Raw genomic sequence first — 10,134 nt, forward strand, 5'->3', positions numbered from 1 at the left:
TCTTTCTCCTTGTCCTGCAGGTGTGGACAAGGACAAAGACAAAGACAGGGAGAAAGCATGATATGGGATACTCTTGCTTTCGACCCTGATGATATGAGAAACTCTTGTTCTTGGTGTGGCTTATTTGCTGAGGTATTATCGGGGGGAAATAAAGCTGAGTATTTCGAGAGGTTATGTTGAGGGTGCCTTTTCGAATGCGAGAAAGGGTTGAGCATTTTTGCAGGTTTGCCTGTCCGTTGAGGAGGGAGGTCAATGTATATAGGGATTTCCCAATAACAAGTAGTAATGCTATTCCTTTACCCTTCTTGGTCACAGCAATGTAGTGGGAGCTGCCAGCTTCACGTGTTTTAATTTTGTCAGAGCACTTTGAAAAAAGTGGTATGTGGTATCTGGAAAGCTGATATTACGTGTGGAGATTACAGACAAGCTTTATCTAAGGAAATCTGGCTCTCGAAGTTCTGAGAGTTGTGCCTCTTCGGTTTTCGAACAAGCAATCCCGTCGAGGATCTGACTCTCGAGATTTGGAAAGCGGTGCTACTCCGGTTTTTGAGAAAGTAATTATGTTGGGAGTCTTTTCTCGAATGTGAGTAAAGGTTGGTCGTTCTTGCCAACCTGTCTTGCCACAAAACACGGAGGTCGACACACATAGGGACTTTCCAGTTGTCAAGCAGTGGTGCTGTTCCTTTACCCTTATGGGTAATAGTAGGGTAGCTGGCACTTCGAAATTCTCGTGCCTAAACTTTGTCAGAGATCTTTGACAAAGTTATATGTGGTACCCGAGGAGTTGATGGTGCATATGGAGAGCGGTGATTGATCAGTAAGATTCACGTGCTTTCTACTTCACCAGAAATCTTCGACAGATTGCCCGTAATTTCCGCAAAGCTGATTGTGCATGTGACAGGTGCTGACGAGGCTGCAAAAGCAGGTGCTTCTTCGATTTCTGAGATCGGCCCTCGTGGTCTCTGAGCAGCCCAGCTTTTGAGAAAGCATTCGCCTCTTCGATTTCTGAGATCGGCCCTCGTGGTCTCTGAGCAGCCCAGCTTTTGAGAAAGCAAACGCCTCTTCGATTTCTGAAGCTCCGTCGAGTGCAGATTTTTATAGAGGCTGGCATTAAGTTCCACAGCACACTTGAATCTCTACCAGTAGAAGCTCATTTCTTGCACTTCTAAGATCTTGATTTGCCTGACCTCTTCCTTCTTCAACACATTTGAAAATGTCTGGACCCTCCGACCGTCGTTTTGACTTGAACCTTGGAGAAGAGACATCCACGCCTTCTCCAGACAACATATGGCGCCCATCCTTCATATCCCCTACTGGTCCTCTTACCGTTGGGGATTCTGTGATGAAGAATGATATGACCGCTGCAGTGGTGGCCAGGAACCTTATCACTCCCAAAGATAACAGACTACTTTCCAAACGGTCTGATGAGTTGGCTGTTAAGGACTCTCTGGCTCTTAGTGTTCAGTGTGCAGGTTCTGTGTCTAATATGGCCCAACGCCTATTTGCTAGAACCCGCCAAGTTGAATCATTGGCTGCTGAAGTGATGAGTCTCAAACAGGAGATTAGAGGGCTCAAGCATGAGAATAAGCAGTTGCACCGGCTCGCCCATGACTATGCTACAAACATGAAGAGGAAGCTTGACCAGATGAAGGAATCTGATGGTAAGGTTTTACTTGATCATCAGCGGTTTGTGGGTTTGTTCCAAAGGCATTTATTGCCTTCGTCCTCTGGGGCTGTACCTGGTAATGAAGCTTCAAATGATGAACCTCCAATGCCTCCTCCTTCTGGGGTTTTGTCAAGTACTGAGGCTCCGGATAACCACCCTCCGGTGCTTTCTCTTTCTGGGGCTCTACCGACTGCTGAGACTTCCCCTAAGCAACCTTTGTGAAGGCTCCCTTTTGTTTGTTTATTTTGACTCATGTATATGTACATATTTGTGGCTTATCGAAAATATTAATAAATAAGCTTTGCTTCATTTCAACATATTGTGTTAAATACACCAAAGCCTTCTTCATAAAGTTCTTTGAATTTTTGCTTTTGTTGAAACCTGTATTGTTGAAGCTTTGTGAGTGAAGCATGTAGTTTGAGGTAGTGTTCCCTTAATTTCCCGAGTGAGGAAAACTTCTCGGTTGGAGACTTGAAAAATCCAAGTCACTGAGTAGTCACGAACTTTTGAGTACCAAGGCGTAGTAGCATATGGTGGGAGTCCCCCAAGTCTCTAGTCGAGGGAGTTGACGAATGAGGTGTCTTGCTAATAGTCCATGTCGTAAGTACCAAAACTTCATTCTTTTGTTTTCTAAGTGGTAGCCCCGGACTTTTTCTTCATAGATTTTGTTTATGAAGGTTGCTAGGCCCGAATAAGTGGAATTGCAGAAGGTGTAACCGTTGGTGCATTAACATCATAATGGAAGCATCACAATGATGGAAGCATCACAATGATGAAAGCATCATAATGATGAAAACACCATAATGATGAAACATCATAATGATGTTTCTTTGGTGGAATTGTTTTTCATTTCCCCTAACAACCGGAATTGTTTTTCAACATAACACCATCATCTGTAGGTCGAATCACAAAGTTGTCTTCATGAAAGTTGTTCGTTAATTCCTTAACTACAACATATCCAAATTGGAGAGCCATCGGAGCAGTACAACTCCAGAAATCCAGGTATGATGAGTGACTGTTTATCATTTGTCTGTCAACCCGTCAGATTTGTTGTGAGCTTTGAAACTCTATTTTCTCTTGCTCAGATCAGCATGCTTTCTTCATTGAAGTTGTTCCTCAGCTTGTGAACTACAACATATCCAAATTTGAGATCCCTCGGAGCTGTATAACTCAAGAAACTCAGGTATGATGAATGACTGGTTATTATTTTTCTGTCAACCCGTCAGATTTGTTGTGAGCTTCGAAACTCCATTTTCTCTTGTTCAGATCGGTATGCTTTCTTCATTGAAGTTGTTCCTCAGCTTGTGAACTACAACATATCCAAATTTGAGATCCCTCGGAGCTGTATAACTCAAGAAACTCAGGTATGATGAATGACTGGTTATTATTTTTCTGTCAACCCGTCAGATTTGTTGTGAGCTTCGAAACTCCATTTTCTCTTGTTCAGATCGGTATGCTTTCTTCATTGAAGTTGTTCCTCAGCTTGTGAACTACAACATATCCAAATTTGAGATCCCTCGGAGCTGTATAACTCAAGAAATTCAGGTATGATGAATGACTGGTTATTATTTGTCTGTCAACCCGTCAGATTTGTTGTGAGCTTCGAAACTCCATTTTCTCTTGTTCAGATCGGTATGCTTTCTTCATTGAAGTTGTTCCTCAGCTTGTGAACTACAACATATCCAAATTTGAGATCCCTCGGAGCTGTGTAACTCAAGAAATTCAGGTATGATGAATGACTGGTTATTATTTGTCTGTCAACCCGTCAGATTTGTTGTGAGCTTCGAAACTCCATTTTCTCTTGTTCAGATCGGTATGCTTTCTTCATTGAAGTTGTTCCTCATCGACTCTTTCATAACATATCAAAAATTCAGGATGAACTAACGGTTAAATATTTCCAGATCTTCGAAACATCACAACAGCTTCGAAATCTGCAAGAAGCCGACTATCATGTTTGGAGCTTCAACACTTTAATTTCCGTCGCTCAAACAGAAATGGTTCCTTCTTGAAAGTTGTTCATATGCTCAAGAACTATAGGGTGTCCAAAATTCAGCTCCATTGGAGAAGAGCAGAGGTTGCAGAAATTTGATAGATGAAAGGAGGCGGAAGAGGGAGAGAGAGAAAAAGTCTCTTGGGTTGGATTTCTATTTTGGGGCAGATTCCAATTTTTGTAGCACCTTCATTATTGATGAATTGCTTGTACTTTTGTCCATTATGAAATTTGGGACTTTGGCTTGTTGTTGGATCTATTATAATATGTTTGGGAACATATATAAGTGAATAAATAAGAAGGAAAATTTTGGGCCCTTGTGGGTGTAAAACAAAAAATGTTTATGTTTACCCAAGTGTTTTTGTACAAGTTCAAGGGCATCTTGGGTTTTGTGAACAAAATTTGTTTATTTGGAGCAAGGTTTTGTGTTGAAGCTTTGTAGGTGAAGCTTTGGTGTTGAAGCTTTGTGGGTGAAGCTTTGGAGGTGAAGCTTTTCGGGTGAAGCTTGTTGGGTGAAGCTTTTTAGGTGAAGCTTTGTGGGTGAAGCTTTTTAGGTGAAGCTTTTCGGGTGAAGCTTTTTGGGTGAAGCTTTTTAGGTGAAGCTTTTCGGGTGAAGCTTTTTGGGTGAAGCTTTTTAGGTGAAGCTTTGATGGTGAAGCTTTTTGGGTGAAGCTTTTTAGGTGAAGCTTTTTGGGTGAAGCTTTTTAGGTGAAGCTTTGATGGTGAAGCTTTTTGGGTGAAGCTTTTTAGGTGAAGCTTTGATGGTGAAGCTTTTTGGGTGAAGCTTTTTAGGTGAAGCTTTGTGGGTGAAGCTTTGGAGGTGAAGCTTTTCGGGTGAAGCTTTTTGGATGAAGCTGTTTTTTTTTTTTTTTTTTTTTTTTTTTTTTTTTGGCGCTTGACACGGTCTTCATTTGCTTGTTTTGTAGTGACTGTGGAAGACAGATTGCTTTCTGATTGAGAAGGGTTCCGGCATCGCTTGCTATGAATGTAAAAGAGTGAGGGCTGAGTTGGCTAAATTACCTCTTTATTGAATTCATTGCCAAATGGCCTTCATTACATAGGATGCCGAACGGCTATAGCTCAACACTTGTACATCGTGAGTCTATTTGTAGTAGTACTTCAAGTGATCAGCGTTCCATGGATGGCCAAGGGTCTTGCCATCGGAGCTTCTAAGTGTGTAAGAGCCAGGGCGACTGATGCCAATGACTTCATACGGTCCATCCCAGTTTGGACTAAGTGTGCCTTCACTCGGGACTCTGTCGCAGAGTAATCTTTTCTTTAAGACCCAGTCTCCTATTTTGAAAGAACGAGGCTTGACCCTAGAGTCATAATAGTTGGAGATGCGCTGCTTGTAGGCGACATTCCTCAAGTGAGCTTGGTTTCTGTGTTCCTCGACTAAATCCAAGTTGAGGGTGAGTTGTTTGTCATTTTCACTTTGAATGTAGTTCTGGACTCGGAATGTTGCTTGCTCGAGCTCAACAGGGACAACCGCCTCTGTGCCAAAGGCAAGTGAGAATGGAGTTTCTCCTGTTGAAGTCCGATATGAAGTGCGATATGACCAAAGAACTTGGGGTACAAATTCTGGCCAACAGCCTTTAGCTTTGTCCAAGCTGGTTTTCAAAGTGCGCTTGATTATTTTGTTGATGGCCTCAACTTGTCCATTAGACTGGGGATGAGCTGGAGAGGCAAAGCATAAGTTGATGTTGAACTTAGAGCAGAACAACCTGAACTTGTTGTTGTCAAACTGTCGCCCATTGTCAGTGACTATCGCATTGGGAATGCCGAATCTACAAAGGATGTTCTTCCACACGAAGTCTTCTATCTTTGCCTCAGTAATGGTTGCCAAGGGTTCTACTTCGGCCCACTTTGTGAAGTAGTCCACTGCAACGACTGCGTAACAGACTTTGCCCTTCCCTGCCGGCATTGGGCCGATCAAATCAAGTCCCCACTGGGCGAAGGGCCAAGGGCTGATCATAGGAGTAAGAGGCTCTGGAGGGGAATGAGGAATAGCCGCATATCGTTGACATTTGTCACATGAGCGGGATACTTTGATGGCATCCTGGTGGAGTGTTGGCCAGTAATATCCTTGGCGAAAAGTCTTGTGTGCTAGGGACCGAGATCCAGCATGATCTCCACAGACTCCCTCATGTATTTCCCGAAGGACGATTTCCGCCTCGGCAGGCGTAAGACACCTTAAGTATGGCAGGCTAAAACCTCGCTTATAGAGTTGATCATTGATGATCAGGTAGCGGGTAGACTTGTATCGAATTTGCTTAGCCTGGACTTTATCATTTGGGAGGGTGCCATGAGCAAGGAAATTATAGATCGGGGTGATCCAACTATCCCCCTGTTGTAAGTTGCATACTTCTGCGGCCATGGTGCTTGGTGTTGCCAACAGTTCGACATGAATTTTTCTTCCAATCTTGTCTTCCACAGCTGAGGCGAGGCGAGCCAGGGCGTCTGCATGACTGTTTGCCGCTCGAGGAACTTGGGTGATCTGGTAGTGGAAGTGCTTGAGCAAAAGTTGTGTTTGCGCAAGATATGCTGCCATGGAGCTGTCCTTAGCATCAAAGTTGTTGGTAACCTGGTTGACCACTAATTGGGAGTCACTGAAAATATCAATTTGTTTAACCCCGAGGTGTTTGGCCAAACGTAATCCTGCTAGAAGGGCTTCATACTCGGCCTCATTGTTTGATGCCTTGAATTTGAAACGAAGAGCATACTCCATTGCTACTTTGTCGGGCGTAGTCAAGACTAGTCCCGCTCCACAGCCCTGTTGGTTGGATGAGCCATCAACATACAGACTCCATGCTGAGGTCGTTGATTATACTTTCTAAGCTTCCGATGGTAATGAAGCTACTGCTTCAGGTGTTGAAGCAATGTCAACAGGATATGTGAAGTCGGCGATGAAATCTGCTACTGCTTGGCCCTTCTCAGCTGGCTTTGGTTGGTAGGAGATGTCAAACTCACCCAACGCTATTGCCCATTTGATCATTCGCCCTGAAGTGTCAGGACTTTGGAGTATCTGTCGAAGAGGATAATTGGTAAGCACGATGATGGAGTGCGCTTGGAAGTAAGGGCGGAGTTTTCGAGCAGACATGACCAATGCCAGAGCCAATTTCTCAATGTTAGAGTACCGTGTCTCCGCATCTTGTAAGGCTTTGCTAGCGTAGTAGACAGGTCGCTCAATATTCCCATCCTTTCGAATGAGAACGGAACTTACGGCTGAAGCTGATACCGATAGGTAGATAATGAGAATGTCTCCTACCTCGGGCTTGGAGAGTAGAGGGGCTTTACTCATGTACTCCTTGAGGTTTTTGAATGCCTCGGCACATTCATCAGTCCATGTAATGTACTTCCTACTTCCCTTAAGTGCTTTAAAAAAGGGAGCACATTTGTCTGTGGCCTTAGAAATGAACCTGGTTAAGGCTGCCACCTTGCCAGTAAGGCTCTGGATGTCCTTTGAAGTTACCGGTTCCTTCATGTCGAGGATTGCTTTGATCTTCTCGGGATTAGCTTCAATGCCTCGTTGGCTAATCATGAAACCTAAGAATTTGCCAGAGCCTACGCCGAAGGCACATTTGTTGGGGTTTAACCTCATTTGATACCTCTTCAAAATAGTGAAAGTTTCATATAGGTTGGTGATGTGTTGGTCAGCATGTTTGCTCTTGACTAACATATCATCAACGTAAACTTCCATGCTCTTCCCAATCTGCTCGGCGAACATTGAGTTGACTAGTCTCTGATAAGTCGCTCCTGCATTCTTTAGGCCGAAAGGCATGACTTTGTAGCAATATAGTCCTCTGTCGGTAGTGAAGGCTGTGTGTTCTTGATCCGAAGGGTTCATGAGGATTTGGTTGTATCCTGAGTAAGCATCCATGAAGCTCAGGAGTTCACACCCGGCCGTAGAGTCTATAAGTCTGTCAATAAGAGGAAGAGGGAAGCTATCTTTCGGACACCCTTTGTTTAGGTCGGTGTAGTCAACACACATTCTCCACAAGACCTTTTGAAGCAAAAGACTTTCTTTGGTCGGATTTTTCTTAACAAGGACCACATTTGCTACCCATGTCGGGTAATTGACTTCGCGGACAAAGCTTATGCCTTTGAGTTTTTCAACTTCTGTTTTCATTGCCTCGTATCGTTCAGCGTCATAAGATCTTCGCTTCTGTCTCACCGGCTTGATCTTGGGGTCAATACTCAAACGATGACAGATGACATCGGGAGAGATGCCTGGCATGTCCTCGTATGACCAGGCGAAGACTTCAGTGTTCTCTTTCAAAAAAGATATCAATGCTAACCGAAGGGGTGGTGACAATGTGGTGCCAATCTTCACCATGCGATCTGGATAATCTCTTGAGATAGGTACCTTCTCCAACTCTTCAGCAGGTTGGGCTTGCTGGGTGAAAGAGTCATCTCGAGGATCATCGGGTTGATTGTTGCTATCAGGAAGATCCAAGTTCGCTTCATCTAGGCTGGTCTTTGTGACTTGGTCATGTACAGACAGGGTTTCCTTAGGTCCGGGCAAGTGTTGTTGCTTAACTGAAGTGTTGTAACATGATCGTGCACTAAGCTGATCTCCTCTGATGTAGTCGTTGCCATGGGGGGTTGGAAATTTCATCAACAGCATATGCGTGGATACCATAGCCTTGAGATCATTGATGCCTGTGCGCCCAAAGATGACATTGTATGCCGTTGGGCAGTCAACCACTAGGAAGTTAGTGGTAATGGTAGCCGTGTAAGGGCCTGTACCAATAGTAAAGGGTAAATGTATGCTCCCTAAAGGTTGCACGATATCACCGGAGAAGCTTATCAGAGGAGAAATCGAGCGATCGAGCAAGTGTTCAACTACACTGAGTGCCCTGAAAGCTTCGGCAAACATGATATTGACCGAAGCCCCTGTGTCTACGAGGATTCGTCTAACATCAAAGTTGGCTATGTGAGCCTCCACGATCAATGGGTCGTTATGAGGGTAGATGATGCCTCTTTCTTCCTCAGGGTAGAAACATATCGGATCCCAGTTAGGCTTTTGATACTTCCCTCCCCTAATGTCTTCCACGTGAAACACTTGGTGACCAGGCCTCAGAATTCGTTCACTGTTTTTCATGGCCCTATTGGAAGATTCAGATATGGGTGTGCCGCCGCTTATGGAATATATGACATTCACCTGGCGTTGGTTACGGTTATCCCTTTGAGGGTGAAGGAGGAATTGATCAATTTTTCCTTCTCGTGCCAAAGCTTCAATACGATCACGGAGGATGATACATTTCTCGCTATCATGGCCGTTATGCTCATGGTAGCAACAAAACATGCCCGCGTTATTCGGGGGCGTGTAATCTGGGTGCCTCGGCTTTGGCTTTGGTATCAGGTGAGCTATGCTGGGGTAAATGGCCGCGCATGTGGCATTCAAGGGCGTGTATGTCTCATACCTTGGGGTAGGGGGTATCTTGACGCGGGTTTGACCCACTGCATTGACTGCCTGGGGGCGAGCGTTATTGTGGCGATACCCTTGGTTATCGGGATAGTGTCCCTTACTCTTTTTACTGAAATGAGAGTGGTGAGGATGGAAATCCTTCCTCTTGCCTTGAAATTGATATGTCTGTTGATTCGGCGAAGCATTATGCAAGGCATGGGGAGGTGCCACTGCTGTTTGGAAAGTCGAGGTCTTCTCATTTAGGTGAGTCTGGCTTCCACCTCCCACTTGTTGATAAAGGATGGTTGTAGGGGGTTTCTCCTGATATGTCTTTGCCTCGGCGGAGGCATGGTTATAAGCCTGCGCCATCACCTCAGAGTAAGTCTTCCAAGTATTGGCATTGATCATGTATTTAAAGAAACAATCACGTAGGCCTGCCGTGAAGGCTTTGAGGGCAGTCTTGTCGTCTGCCTCGGCACACCGGGAGTATTCATGGCTGAAGCGGCCAGCATACATACGTAATGACTCGTCTGGCTTCTGGCGGATAGTGTACAGGTCATCTGCAGAGTGCAAGCGATCGGTTTGGAAAATGTGTTGGGAAACAAATAGTTTCCTCAATTCCTCAAATGAGTCTACCGTCTCAGGTGTAAGACGACAATACCAATTTAGAGCTCCGCCAGAGAGGGTGGAGGGGAAGAGAAGACATCGCTCTTCGTCGGTGTGCATCCGGTATGCCATGGTGGACTCAAAGAGGTTAAGGTGCTCAATCGGGTCCTCTTTCCCAGTATAAAGTTGCAAGCCAAGCTTCTGCTTTGTCTTTGCTTGAAGGGGGGTGTTGAGGATCCTCCTTGTAAGAGGGCCAGGCCTGGGTTGGTTCCAGTCAGGTATTTCAGCCTGACGTTCAGCCTTCAACTTGTTTACTTCCTCAAGAAGTTGTAGGACAAGGGGGTCCTGAGCGGAGTTATGTGCCACTGGAGCTTTCTTTCGTAAATCTCCATCTCCTCTTGGAATTAGGAAGGTTTGATCAAGGGCATGTGATTTTTCCCTGGACTCGCTGTACTGGCTTCC

At 44.8% G+C, this 10,134-nt stretch overlaps 1 long non-coding RNA gene across 1 annotated transcript; it reads left to right on the plus strand.

The window, feature by feature from the left end:
- Positions 1–2,375: 2,375 nt before the first annotated feature.
- Positions 2,376–3,901, plus strand: LOC139195705 (uncharacterized). Its single transcript, XR_011580541.1, has 6 exons — positions 2,376–2,668; positions 2,752–2,849; positions 2,933–3,030; positions 3,114–3,211; positions 3,295–3,392; positions 3,568–3,901. It is a non-coding gene; the product is annotated as an uncharacterized lncRNA (long non-coding RNA).
- The last annotated feature ends 6,233 nt before the right edge of the window (positions 3,902–10,134 follow it).

Source organism: Malus domestica, chromosome 05 (assembly GCF_042453785.1).
Source record: "Malus domestica chromosome 05, GDT2T_hap1".
NCBI lineage: Eukaryota > Viridiplantae > Streptophyta > Magnoliopsida > Rosales > Rosaceae > Malus > Malus domestica.